Source organism: Sinocyclocheilus grahami, unplaced genomic scaffold (assembly GCF_001515645.1).
Source record: "Sinocyclocheilus grahami isolate Dianchi unplaced genomic scaffold, SAMN03320097.WGS_v1.1 scaffold270.1, whole genome shotgun sequence".
Lineage (NCBI taxonomy): Eukaryota > Metazoa > Chordata > Actinopteri > Cypriniformes > Cyprinidae > Sinocyclocheilus > Sinocyclocheilus grahami.
In genome coordinates this window covers 607,941-620,784 of record NW_015505449.1, presented here as the reverse complement: position 1 = coordinate 620,784, position 12,844 = coordinate 607,941, and the positions used below count along the sequence as shown (strand labels likewise).

General features: G+C 36.9%; 1 pseudogene; it reads left to right on the top strand.

The window, feature by feature from the left end:
* Positions 1 to 7,166, top strand: part of LOC107599661 (nuclear receptor-binding protein 2-like) — a 30,459-nt pseudogene extending 23,293 nt beyond the window's left edge.
* Positions 7,167 to 12,844: the final 5,678 nt, after the last annotated feature.

Below are 12,844 nucleotides of genomic sequence, written 5' to 3'. Positions count from 1 at the left end.
AGTCACCTGTCTTAATCGTGGCTTGTGTACTGCAAACACATACCAGCTTCATCACTGTGTCTGTCACGCGACTCTGTTCCCCTTTCTCTGCTCTGCTCTGTCTTTACATTTATTTTGAAAGATGAAGCTCGCGATTATGATAAGGGGCGTTACATTTCCGACGAGTGCTTGCGGTGTTCGGCCAATCACAATGCACTGGGTCATCTGGCCAATCAGAGCAGACTGCGCTTGTCAAAGGAGGGGGCTTTGTAGAAAACGAAGTGTTTGAGAGAGGCGGGGCATAGAGGACCTACAATAATGTACAGTATTTGAAAAATAATGTGTTTTTTGAACATTTAAGCATGTCAACATATTCTGTTACACCAAATACACAAAATAATGATCTTTTAAAAAGCATCATATGACCCCTTTAATATATTTATGGAAACCAACTTTTTTTTTTCATTATTTTTTTTGTTCATTGTTAAAAGCCTAGCTACAAATGCATTTATTAGTCATACAAGTACAGACACTTGCAGACAGACATTTGTCTGGTCACATGCACAGGCAGAGATGATGTGTGAGACATGCATGACTCGGCAAAGACGTGTGCTCTTTCTCACGATTTGCTGTCTCTCTCTTTCGTCTCATCTCTTTAGTCATTATCCCTCTCTCAGCATGATCCGCTCTATGTCTCTCTGGCTTCATGTCCAAACTCTCTCTCTCTCTCTCTGGCTCTCTCTCTCTCTCTCTGGCTCTCTCTCTCTCTCTCAGGCTCTCTCTCTCAGGCTCTCTCTCTCTCTCTCTCTCTCTCTCTCTCTCTTTCTCTCTCAGGCTCTCTCTCGCAGGCTCTCTCTCTCTCTCTCTCTCTGGCTCTAATCCAGATCCCAATTCAGCATACTCCTTCTGAAAAACACAAAAGATGGCTTTGAATTCAGATAAATTATTACTTTCAAAGTTTGATTTGAAGAGGTTAATAAAAAAAAGGATATCCAAACAAATAGTGGTCAAATGTTGTAAGCAAAAATTGATGAAAAAATTTTATATATTAAAATATATATTAAAAACATAAATGTATTTTATAAAATATATAATGCATTTTAATATATTTAAAAACAGCATGTTATATAAAAAAAAATCTGATTATTTAATTATTTATAAATGATTAGTCTTGAATTGAGACTAGACAAAATGAGTCTGTCTGATTGATATATCACTTTCACTACAATCAATGTAGCTCATAGTATTTTAAATACTTATGTCACATTTAAATTCAGCAGTTCATAATTTCCCCACACAAAGTGACACATCATTTTTTAAATTTTTTATTCCAGTACTCATAAGAGCATATTATTTTTTAGATTACTTGAGGGTAATTGGGATAATTTTTAGGTGACTTGAGAAATATTAGGAAAGTAATGGTAAATTGGTCAGAAAGGTGGACTGGATTGTAGATGTTAAAAGTGATTATTTGTCTCTCCCTGCAGGTGAGTCAGGGGAATGTTCCTGGCGTGGAGAGCGCCTCCTTGGCCATGGACACTGAAGAGGGTGTTGAGGTGGTCTGGAACGAGGTTCTCTTCCAGGACAAGAAGGTCTTCAAGACAGTGGAGGTGAGAGCTCAAAACATTTCTGTTTACACTACCATTGACAATCGGTAAGACATAAATACAGTACAAATAATGTTGTGTTATTACAATTTAAAATAGCTGTTTTCTATTTAAATATATTTTAAAATATAAATTATTCCTGTGAAGCAAAGCTGAATTTTCTGCATCATTACTCCAGTCTTCAGTGTCACGCGATCCTTCAGAAATCATTGTAATGTGCTGATTTATTATCAATGTTAGAAACAGTTGTGCTGCTTAATATTTTTATTAGAAACCATGATACATTTTTTAAAAGATTCTTTGATGAATAGAACAGCATTTATTTGAAGTATAATTTTTTTTGTAACATTATAAATGTCCTTACTGTCACTTTTGATCAATTTAGTGCGTCCTTGGTAATTAATTTCTTTAAAAATTGTACTGACCCCAAACTTCTGAACAGTAGTGTATGTGTATGTGATCGCTAAAATGATTAACATGTGTTTTGCTTATTTGAATGTGTATTTGTGTAGGACAAAATGAAGGAGATGTTTGAGAACCTGATGCAGGTGGATCATCCAAACATCGTCAAATTTCACAAATATTGGCTGGATATCGGGGACAATCATGCTCGGGTAACACACACAGAGACACACTGCTCTCAGTTACTCTATTGTTGTGACAGTGAAAAAAAAAAAAGAATTGTGTCATTTTTTTTTTCAATCATTATTTTTGCAGTTTGGTGCAGTGGCACAGAAATTACATGACTTACTTCACTTGTAATTACATCAACTACTTCACTTTTATGTACACAAAGACCAGTACGTAACATAAAAGACCTTAAAAACCCATATTGAGTAAATAAAATCAGTAAAATCAATGGTGAGAGCATTGCTGAAGTCTCAAGCTTGATTAACCAGACAGAATCTGAACAGAAAAATCAAGTCTGGCTACATAAACTCATGTGACCCTGGAGCACAAAACCAGTATTAAGTCGCTGGGGTATATTTTTTAGCAATAGCCAAAAAAACATTGTATGTTAATTATCGATTTTTCTTTTATGCCTAAAATCATTAGGATATTAAGTAAAGATTTTTTTTTAATGAGACTTGACCCACTCTGATCATCTGCTCTCACTCAGTGTTCCCAGAAGGCGGCGTCCAAGGTAAACTACACCAGCACCGAGATGATAAGAGGAACCTGCACTTCTTCAGTCCAGAGTACGGCTGTAAGTGTGACCACATCTTCACTGCATTTTCTACTGGATATTTGTGTAGACCGGTCATATTTTTTGGTTTATATATTTTATATTTCCTTTTTTCATAGCATGTGAAGATGACTACGCTATTGACATCTTCTCTTTTGGGATTTGTGCTTTGGAGGTGAGATACCAACAAAGCATGACCTGGCAGTGTTATTACATACAGCACTTTACTGAACTGAAACGTGACAAGTCCCTCATGAAATAATATTTTTAAAATGGCTTCAGATGGCCGTGTTGGAGATCCAGGCAAATGGAGATTCAGTTGTGTCCAAGGAGGCCATATCCAATGCGGGCCAATCATTAGAAGACCCGCTTATGAGGGTACGTGTGCACAATCGGGTTATGTTTAATGGGCATGGTAGATGCTTGTCTAAATGCAATCAGACTTATGATTTTATCTTGGCAGACGGGTCAAAAACACAACACTACAGACTTATATTTTGTCACATCTAGTTGCTCATATTTGCTTTAGAAAATGCAAACATTAGTGTATATGATACAGTTGTTTTTATTGGGTTAAAATTAATATAGTTTGTTAATGAAAATGTCTGAAACCTGAAAACTAATATTTATTTTCAAAAGTGTATGAAAGAACTACATTTTTAAGAAAGTTTGACCCATTCTGATCATCTGCTCTTACCCAATGTTTCCAGAAGGGGTAAATTTGGTACATTTTCTTTAGAAAATGTAAAAATGTATTATTTTATATTAAACCTGAATTTTCCTGTTACTCAGCAGGGTTATTACCATTAACTGAAACTAAAGCCATAAACCAACATTTTCATTATTTGAAATAAAATAAACATAAACTGAAGTAAAATAAAATATAAAAAAAATTATATTATTTCTGCTATAGTTGCCAAGGCAACATTTTTCAGTTTAATTTGAAGTATTAAAATACTGTATCTAAAAAAGTTTATTAAAAACGATTGTAGCGAATCAGCTCATGGGGAAATATGAGATCTTTGGAAAATCATTTATTTTTGCACTGAATATCAATGATACTAAAATAACGGTGTTATTTTACGGCTCTCTCATGTGTAACAGGAGTTCACCCAGATGTGTGTGCGTCACAATCCCAGACTCCGGCCGACAGCACATGACCTGCTGTTTCACCGCGTGCTGTTTGAAGTGCACTCACTGAAGCTGCTCGCAGCACACTGCCTCATCAATAACCAGTGTAAGCATACTTCAAAATATATTAAAAAAGGAATGTATTGATTGTAACTCAGAAAAAATTATGTAGCCATTCCAAAAAACAATCTTTCCTCCTTCTCTCTCACTTTTAGTGACTGACCAATCACAATCAAGTATTTTGAGCCATTTAATAATAATATATAATTTATTTCAGATAGTTTTCTTGTGAAGGATTACCTAAGTGGTACATATTAAGATGAATGGGATTTCAGGTTAAATGGATTATTATTATTACTAAAATAATACAATTTGGCTTTTACATGTTATCTGGGTTTAAAGACATGCTTCCAGAGAACTGTGTGGAGGAGAAGACCAAATCATTCGACCCAAATGGAGTCATGGCAGAGATTATTCACAAAGATCATCCTCGAGTTCAGCTCAAGTAAGTCTCTAAAATTTACACTGCTGTTCAAAGTTTGGGGTCAGTAAGATTTTTTTTTTCAGCAAGGACACATTAAATTATCAAAAGTGAGAGTAAAGGCATTTATAATGTTACGGAAGATTTCTATTTAAAATACATTTTGTTGATTTTATTCATCAAATAACCCTGAAAAAATGTATCATGGTTTCCACAAATATACTGAGCAGCAAATCAGCATATCAGAATGATTTCTGAAGGATCGTGTGACACTGAAGACTGGAGTAATGATGCTGAAAAAGTAATTTTGTTTGCTCTCTACTGTCCTGCAGGTATTCTCATGTTTCTCCTCTAGAGCTGGACAAGTTTCTGGAGGATGTGAAGTAAGTGTTGCCAGATGAAAGCAATAACTGTTAAAAAGTCGTTTTTTGTGGTTTGTAATGTGCACATGCGCATTTTACCGCTCAGGAATGGCATTTACCCGCTGATGAATTTTGCGTCCACTCGACCCCATCCTGTACCTCGCACCCTCTCCATGTCCCAAGAACATGTGGAGACAGTGAAGACCCCCACACCCGAGCCCCAAGAGGCTGAAACCAGGAAGGTGTGTGTTCTCATCAAAAGACACTTATGATAGTTCAGTTCAGTCAGTTATTTCTTATTTATCTTAAGTTGTCATTGTTTTAGGTGGTCCAGATGCACTGCAACCTGGAGTCTAATGAAGACACTACTAAAGCCCATGTGAGTGTGTCAGTTTAGTATACGTGATTCTTTGGTGATTCATCTACATTTGTTTTGATTGTTATTAATGATAATGCAGACTATTATACTTATGTTAAGGGGTATTTATGGCAACGTCTGTTGAATCAGTGGCAAATGAACTGATATCTGTTTCTACAGCTCACTCTTTTCTTGAAACTCGATGATAAACTCCATCGGCAGCTCAGCTGTGATATTATGCCAAGTGAGTGTAACTATTGAATTTTCTTAAAATAAAGTCACTTTATCATCTCTTCACCACATAAGTGCAATAAAAATTAATGCCACCCAACAATGTAGTAGTGACATAATTTCACAAATTAATGCACACAATATATATGTATGTGGTCATTTCAGATGACAGTTCCAGAGATTTGGTCAATGAACTTATCCATCATTCCTTCATCAGTGAGGTAAGACTAAAAGACGCTCTGATTCACACTACATACTGCAAATTTCCTATTTTCAGTATGTTCATCATCTCAAAGCACATCAGTATCATTTCTTGCATGTGACATGAAATAAAAATGCTTAGATACAGCAGCTACAGCTAAACATTCACTTCTTCAACTTCTTGTCCTATGCCCATGTTTTGCCTTCAAATTTCCAAAGGAGGATGGTGACAAGATAGTGGCGTTACTGGAGGATGCTTTGAACCGACACCGTGGGTCCACTAGTGCCATAACAACCATATGAATGACAATGGTGTGTTGCCATGGCGATGGACATTTACATGCCAGTGGAACCTGAGAGGGAGGCCCGCCAACAGAAGGAGAAGGACAATAGAAAGGAACGATCCAGTTTGTCAGTTAGTATGGATAGTTGGAATTGGAACTGTGGTCAAATCAAGATGACAAAACACGGCATACTTGTTTTTATGACAACATGTGATTGACCAGGTTAAGGGGCTCCAAGAATGCCCATCTAAGAGGATTGTGCTAACCTCCCCGAGTCTCCATCCAGCACTTCCAGGTGTCCACTGTAGGAACCATCCTTCCCACAATCCCATGGGATGCTTAAGGGCAGTTCGGCTTCTCTTGAAGAGAGTCGTATGTGGTGTAGGAGGTGTCTGCTGTGGAGAGCTCAATAGATGAAAAACGACCCGTTTAGGAAAACTCATTTGTTAAAGTTCAATATTGCCAATCTTCTTCATTTTGTGGCTTAAACACAGTTCTGTGGAAAAACTAGACCAGAAATGTATTCTACACAAGTATGCCAACACATTGCAAGTGCACGTGTGTTTTTGTGTTACTGTGGCATTAACAAACCAGAGTACTCTGAAAGAGAGCAATAGAGTTGCAATAAATATGCCATGAAAGCAGATTTGTTGATATAGCTATCAGAGGTTAAGCTTGACAAGTTTCTCTTCAAACTGTTGCTCTGCCATAAAAACAGTTTACACTAATGCTTCACTAGTGGCAACGCTTTAAATCCGAGGTAGCACAGCTAGAAGCATTAAGATTGACTTACTTGCATAGATTATGTTACTGTCATGAGGAAATAATAAACTTAGCATTAATAAGGCATCATTGGATTGAAGAGTCAGTTAGGATGTACATTTTCTGGAGAGTTACCGGTTATATTTTAGCTGGTCAGTTTTCCCAAAATGCAATCTTCTAAATGTATCTTATGAAAGAAGTTGCTTTAACTGATGTGGTTAAGGCCAATCAAATGAATATGATTGTAATTCTCTCTGCAGTCTTCACATTGCCCTGTCAGCTATCACAAGAATGTCTTAATATGCAGTTGGAGTGTTTTGCATATACAGGAATGTATTTCCTTATATAAACATTGCTGTTTGCTGGTGTCTAATAACACGAATTGAAAATAATTTCAAAGAGCCACACATTTTATACAGATCGCACATGTAAGAAACGTGAAGGATCCTGGTTAGTCAACCTGCTAACTAGCTGTCAGACTACATGGTTTTGGTAATGACTTTTGTAGAATGCATAAAGATGTATACATTTCTGTGGGATACACTAAGAAGTTCTTTGTCATGAGCATTTACTTAACTGAATAAAGTTAAACAATCTCTATTAAATTGACTGAATTTATTTTCTCGATTTTCTTAAATGTGATCACTTTTTTTATGTGAACCATCTACAAATTCCATGTAGCCTCGTTTTATGGTCTCATAAAAAGATTCATAATAATTATTAATACGCAAAAGACCTGCTTAAAACCCATTTAAGCCCACCGGCAACTATAGTTGCCACAGTTTATAGTTGTCATTTTCCTTTTGTAAGTATTTTTCTAGATGTTATCCATGTTTCATTTTTCAATGACATGCAAGCAAACAACCAAATAAAGGATTTCAAGAAAAAAAAAAAAGGTATTCACTTCCTTCCTGTCACATGAGGCTGTCAACTTCCTACCCCTACTTCCAGGAAGCATGGCGAAAGCAAACCCTCACAAAGAAATTTAATTTTCATGTTACAAATAAGCATTTTTTGTTGACATATATATATATATATATATATATATACATAATCATGAGTCTCTAGAATCATCCAAACAAAACAAATCTTCCAGAAGATCTATAGTTTTTTGTATACTTAGTTAAAAGTCCAAGCGGCAACTATAGTGTCTGCCTTTTTGTTATATAGATGTAATATTTTCTTCACTATTTTCATTTAACTTTTTGATACACAATACCCTGTTGGAGCAACTTAATGGCTGCACTATGTTCCACCGCTTTAAGACAAAGTATTTGTGTTATGGAGTTGTGTTATCATATTCAAGAGATTATACTCTAGATGCAACTTTTTAGGAGTTTGCATCGAATGTTCTTCGACTTTTATGCATAATAAATTTGTTTATGAATAAAGATTGATCTGTTGAAAGCAGTTATTTTGAGTCAGATGCCAATGCTCTCCTCCTATTCAAATTTGACATTGAAGGGATGCATACAACATATTTGCCCACCGGCAACTAGCACATTCAAATACGATTTTCAAGAAATAAAACCTGGGTAAAATAAATGCAGAAACATGTTCACATAGGACGCTATTAATATGACTATATGCATGAAACCATTCAGAAAAATTTGGGCACAAATGGGTTAAAATAAGTTTGAATTGACTAGCCTATAACATGTATGGGGCAACCCGATCTAGCCACGCACACATCGCGATTGTTTTATAAACGACTCTGAATCGATTCATACAAAATCTGACTCTATTCGAATTTTTGGGCCGCGGCTGCGCAATGCATTTAACGGGTAGCTACCGTGCCATGTTCTGCTTGTTACCGATTCTCCACAAAAAAACTCAAGCATCTAAAGTAACTAAACTCCCACTAAATTCGGAAAGAGCGAATCAAATTACTAGGGAAATCGCTTGTTTCATTGTATAAGATTTTGTTTTCGTAAAATATTCTGTCACATGTCAGATTCAATTCTTCTTCTTCTGGTGTTAATCGCGGTTGGCAAACCAACTTAAATCTTGCATTCCCGATTGGAAGTTTGAGAACTATAGCCCCCAAAAAATAAAATAAATAAATAAATGTATTCTGCTTTATTTACTACAACTGTATCCTAAACTCTATTTATCAGTCTTGTTTCTTTAAAGAAAATAATTAATTCATGAAATATTCTTGATTGCTTTGGGCCTAACAGAACCTGAAGTGACAAATGATTTATTCCGAACGATCCTAAAGCTTGAATTAGTTGAAATCTTGCTCCTTCATATGCATCACACTCTACAAGTACATGTTCTACTGATTCTGCATGACCACATTTGTCACAATTTCCAGTTTCATGCTTCCCCATTTTATACAGACACTGATTTAACGAACAATGTCCAATACGCATTCTTGACATTAAGACGTCTTCTTTCCTGTTGCCAAACTTTCTTCTTTCTTGACCTACTTTCTCTTGAATATGATGAAAGTGTCTACCTTTTGTTCCACTATCCCACTCCTTCTGCCATTTCTTTCTTATTTCATTTGCAATTAGCCCTTTTACTTCTGCTTTAGTCATTGACACTTTAATGTCAATTTGTGCATGTTTCAGAGCCTGTTTAGCCAGATGGTCTGCTTCCTCGTTTCCTTCCACACCCATATGTGATGGTACCCACAGGAAATTTACCATAAGACTAGATTGTCTTATTCTAAATAGACTCTGCATCACTTCAAAAATCATATCTTCCCTTGCTGTTGAAATTCCACTTAGCAAGCTATTTAAAACTGAAAGGGAGTCTTATTGGCTGTGCTTCTTTCTATCCACTGAAGAGCTAGGAATATTGCTATTGTCTCTGTAGTAAAAACAGATATATGACCTGAAATTCTTTTTGAAAGTTTGACTTTGAAATGGGGTATGTGGACTGCTGCTGCTGTTATTCCAGATTCAGGATCTTTAGAGCCATCCGTGTATATTTGCAATATGCTATAAGTTTGTTCAATGTATTGCTGTACTGCTATATTTGTTAACATATTTCTTTCCTTGTTATGTTTTTCTTCATATAGCTGAATGTCGACTACAGGCAAAGGGAAAAGCCAAGGAGGAATTGCTGGAGTTGCCACAGAAATTGATGTCACTTATTCCCATATTCTGTGCCTCCTCATTGGCAGTCCATCCAAAGCCTGATAGTTTTTTATACTCATATTCCCAGCAATCCTTCAGAACTTTCTTAACTGGATGACTGTATCTCATTTTTAACTTGAGCCTTCGAATTTCCTGAGGCATTTCATCCATCTCTACTTGAACTGCTGCTATTGGAGATGATCTTATTGCTCCACAACATATTCGCAGTGCTTGTGATTGAATTGCCTTGATCTTTAAAAGTTGTGTTTTAGATGCCGAACTGTATACCATACTACCATAATCAATAGTTGCTCTTATCAATGCACAGTATATACTTTTAAGAGACTGACGACATGCCCCCCATTCAACTCCTGCCAAGCACCTCATTACATTTATTGCTTTTTTACCTTTGTCTACTATTTTCTGAAAATGAATTCTAAAATCCAGTTTTGTATCCATCCACATTCCCAGAAATCTAATTACTGACACCTGCTCCAATTTTTGTCTATACATTTTAATATTCAGAATTGGATTGCTTTTCCTTTTTGTAGAACAGATCACCTGAGTTTTTGCTACAGAGAAACAGAAACCCCATTCATTAGCCCAATTCTCTACTTTTTTAAACAGCTTTCTGCATACACTTCTCCACATGCCCCACATTGCGCCCTCTTTTCCACAGCGTATGTCATCTGCATACAAGGACCTTCCTATCCCCATGTCTATCTGTGTAAAAATATCATCAATCATTAGATTAAACAGAACAGGACTGCTGACACTTCCTTGAGGTGTTCCATTCTCCACTGGATATATCTGAGAAAATACAGAACCCACTCTAACTTGTATAGTTCTTTTAAACAAGAAATTCTTGATCCAATTATACATTCTTCCTTTTATTTCCATTCTTTCTAATTTTATTAAAAGTCCCTCTTTCCACATCATGTCGTATGCTTTTTCAACATCGAAAAATACTCCTACTAACACTTCCTTGTTTACTTGTGCCTTTCTTATTTCAGCTTCCAAACAGAGCACAGAGTCCATTGTGTTTCGCCCTTTCCGGAAACCACTTTGGTATGGGGAGAAAAGGTTTTTCTTCTCAATGACATGCACCAATCTGCTCATTACCATACGTTCCATCAGTCTGCAAAGATTCAATGTTAATGCTATGGGCCTAGTTATTTGGTTGTGTATGATCCTTGCCTGGCTTTGCAATTGGCACAATGACGCCATGCTTCCAATCAGCTGGTAACTTCCCTGATTCCCACACCTTGTTAAAAAGGCTTATTAAATTATATTTAGTGATGTCTCTGATAGATGTTTTACCATCGCATAGCAGATATCATCTCTTCCTGGTGCAATTTGTTTAACCCCTGCAAGTGCTTCTTCAGCTCATACAGAGTAAACTCTGAATCTAAAGTACATCCAGATGGTCCTTTTTCCTCCAGTAATTGAGGGTTCTTACTCAAGTTATATTCCCTATACCTCCTCCTTTCTTCTGACAAATTTGAGTTACGGTGCACTTTAACAAATGTTTCTGCTAGCGCCTCCGCTTTTCCACTGTCTGATATTACAAGTCTATCATTATATGCTAATACCTGCTGCTGTTTCTTTGCTTCCCTCCCATTTTTCTTATCATACTCCATACTTCATTAATTTCAATATCTTCCCCAATGTTGTCGCAAAATTCCCTCCAATAATTTCTCTTAGATGTCCGTATTACTCTCCTCACTATCGCCTGTGCTCTTTTATAATTAATAAAATCGTTATAGTTAAATTATCTTCTTACTCTCTTAAGTGCTTTATTCCTTTTACTTACTGCCTCACTACAGTCCTCATTCCACCATGGGATGGCTTTCCTCCTTTTACTAGCCTTCTTCTTACCTATTACTTCTTCAGCAGTACTCTGAAGAATTTCACATAACTTACAATTAAAAACCTCTACATCTTCCATAGACTTACTAAATTCAGACATTCTTAAATGTGTCCCAGTTGGCTGATTTAAATTTCCACCTTGGCATTCTTTCCACCACAATTTGTGCTATTTCTAAACCAGTTGTACTGCTGATAGGAAAATGATCACTACAAACTGTACTTTGATTTAAAACTTTCCAATCACATTTTCCAGCTAAACTTTTTTTCCAGCTATAACTCTTGTATAGCTTCCATCATTGATACACACTAATCCTCCCCAATCTAGCATGTCTTCTATGATCAACCCATTGTAATCTGTGTTAGTACCATAGACCAGTGAATCTCAACTTTTTGGCGTACCGGACCCCTGTCCAATTCAGAACCATCCTCAAGGACCCCCAGAACAAAATTGACTCATCTATGTATCATTTGTGTCTTTGTGAGGACCAAATGCAGTCAAGTATAATTAAAATTAGTTGACTTGTCCAGTATTTGGTCATATCATCAGCTATATTGGATTTTACTTTCATGGGAACATGTCATATCACAAAAATTCATACTTTATACGGACCCCCTGGCCTTACATCAAGGACCACTAGGGGTCCACGGATATAGACTATAGACTATATAAAAACATGGACGTAGTGTCTGTGACGTCACCCGTAGATTTCTGAAGAGCGTTTTTGAAGCTCAAAAGTGGGCGGAGGCATCTTGGCAGCACGTCACCGCTCGTTACTCCCGGATAATCGAAAATGGGCAAAGAGGCGGGAGCAGGTTGCTGAAGTCACGCCCACGCCCAACGGATGAGTTATAAAAAAAATTCACCCCACTCACAGTTGTCATGAAGGGCAAAATGAGCTATATAGACCAAAATAATTTTTTGAACCAGGCTGTAAACATGTTTTTTTTTCTGCTGTAAAGTTGGGCATTTTAACATGGGGAGTCTATGGGATTGACTCCCTTTTGCAGCCAGCCTCTAGCGGCCAGTTGATGAATTACAGTTTAAGTCACTTCCTTGTTGGCTTCACAAGAGAGAGCGGGAGGTTACCACTTGGTTAGTAGGTTACACCCCCACAATGTGTCAGATTCGATTGGAATCGGATCCCTGAGTCGATCCCAGGGTTGCCAGGTTTTCGCAACAAAACCCGCCCAGTTGCTACTCAAAACTAACCCAATCGCATTTGAAGAGCGTTTTTGAAGCTCAAAAGTGGGCGGAGGCATCTTGGCAGCACGTCACCGCTCGTTACTCCCGGATAATCGAAAATGGG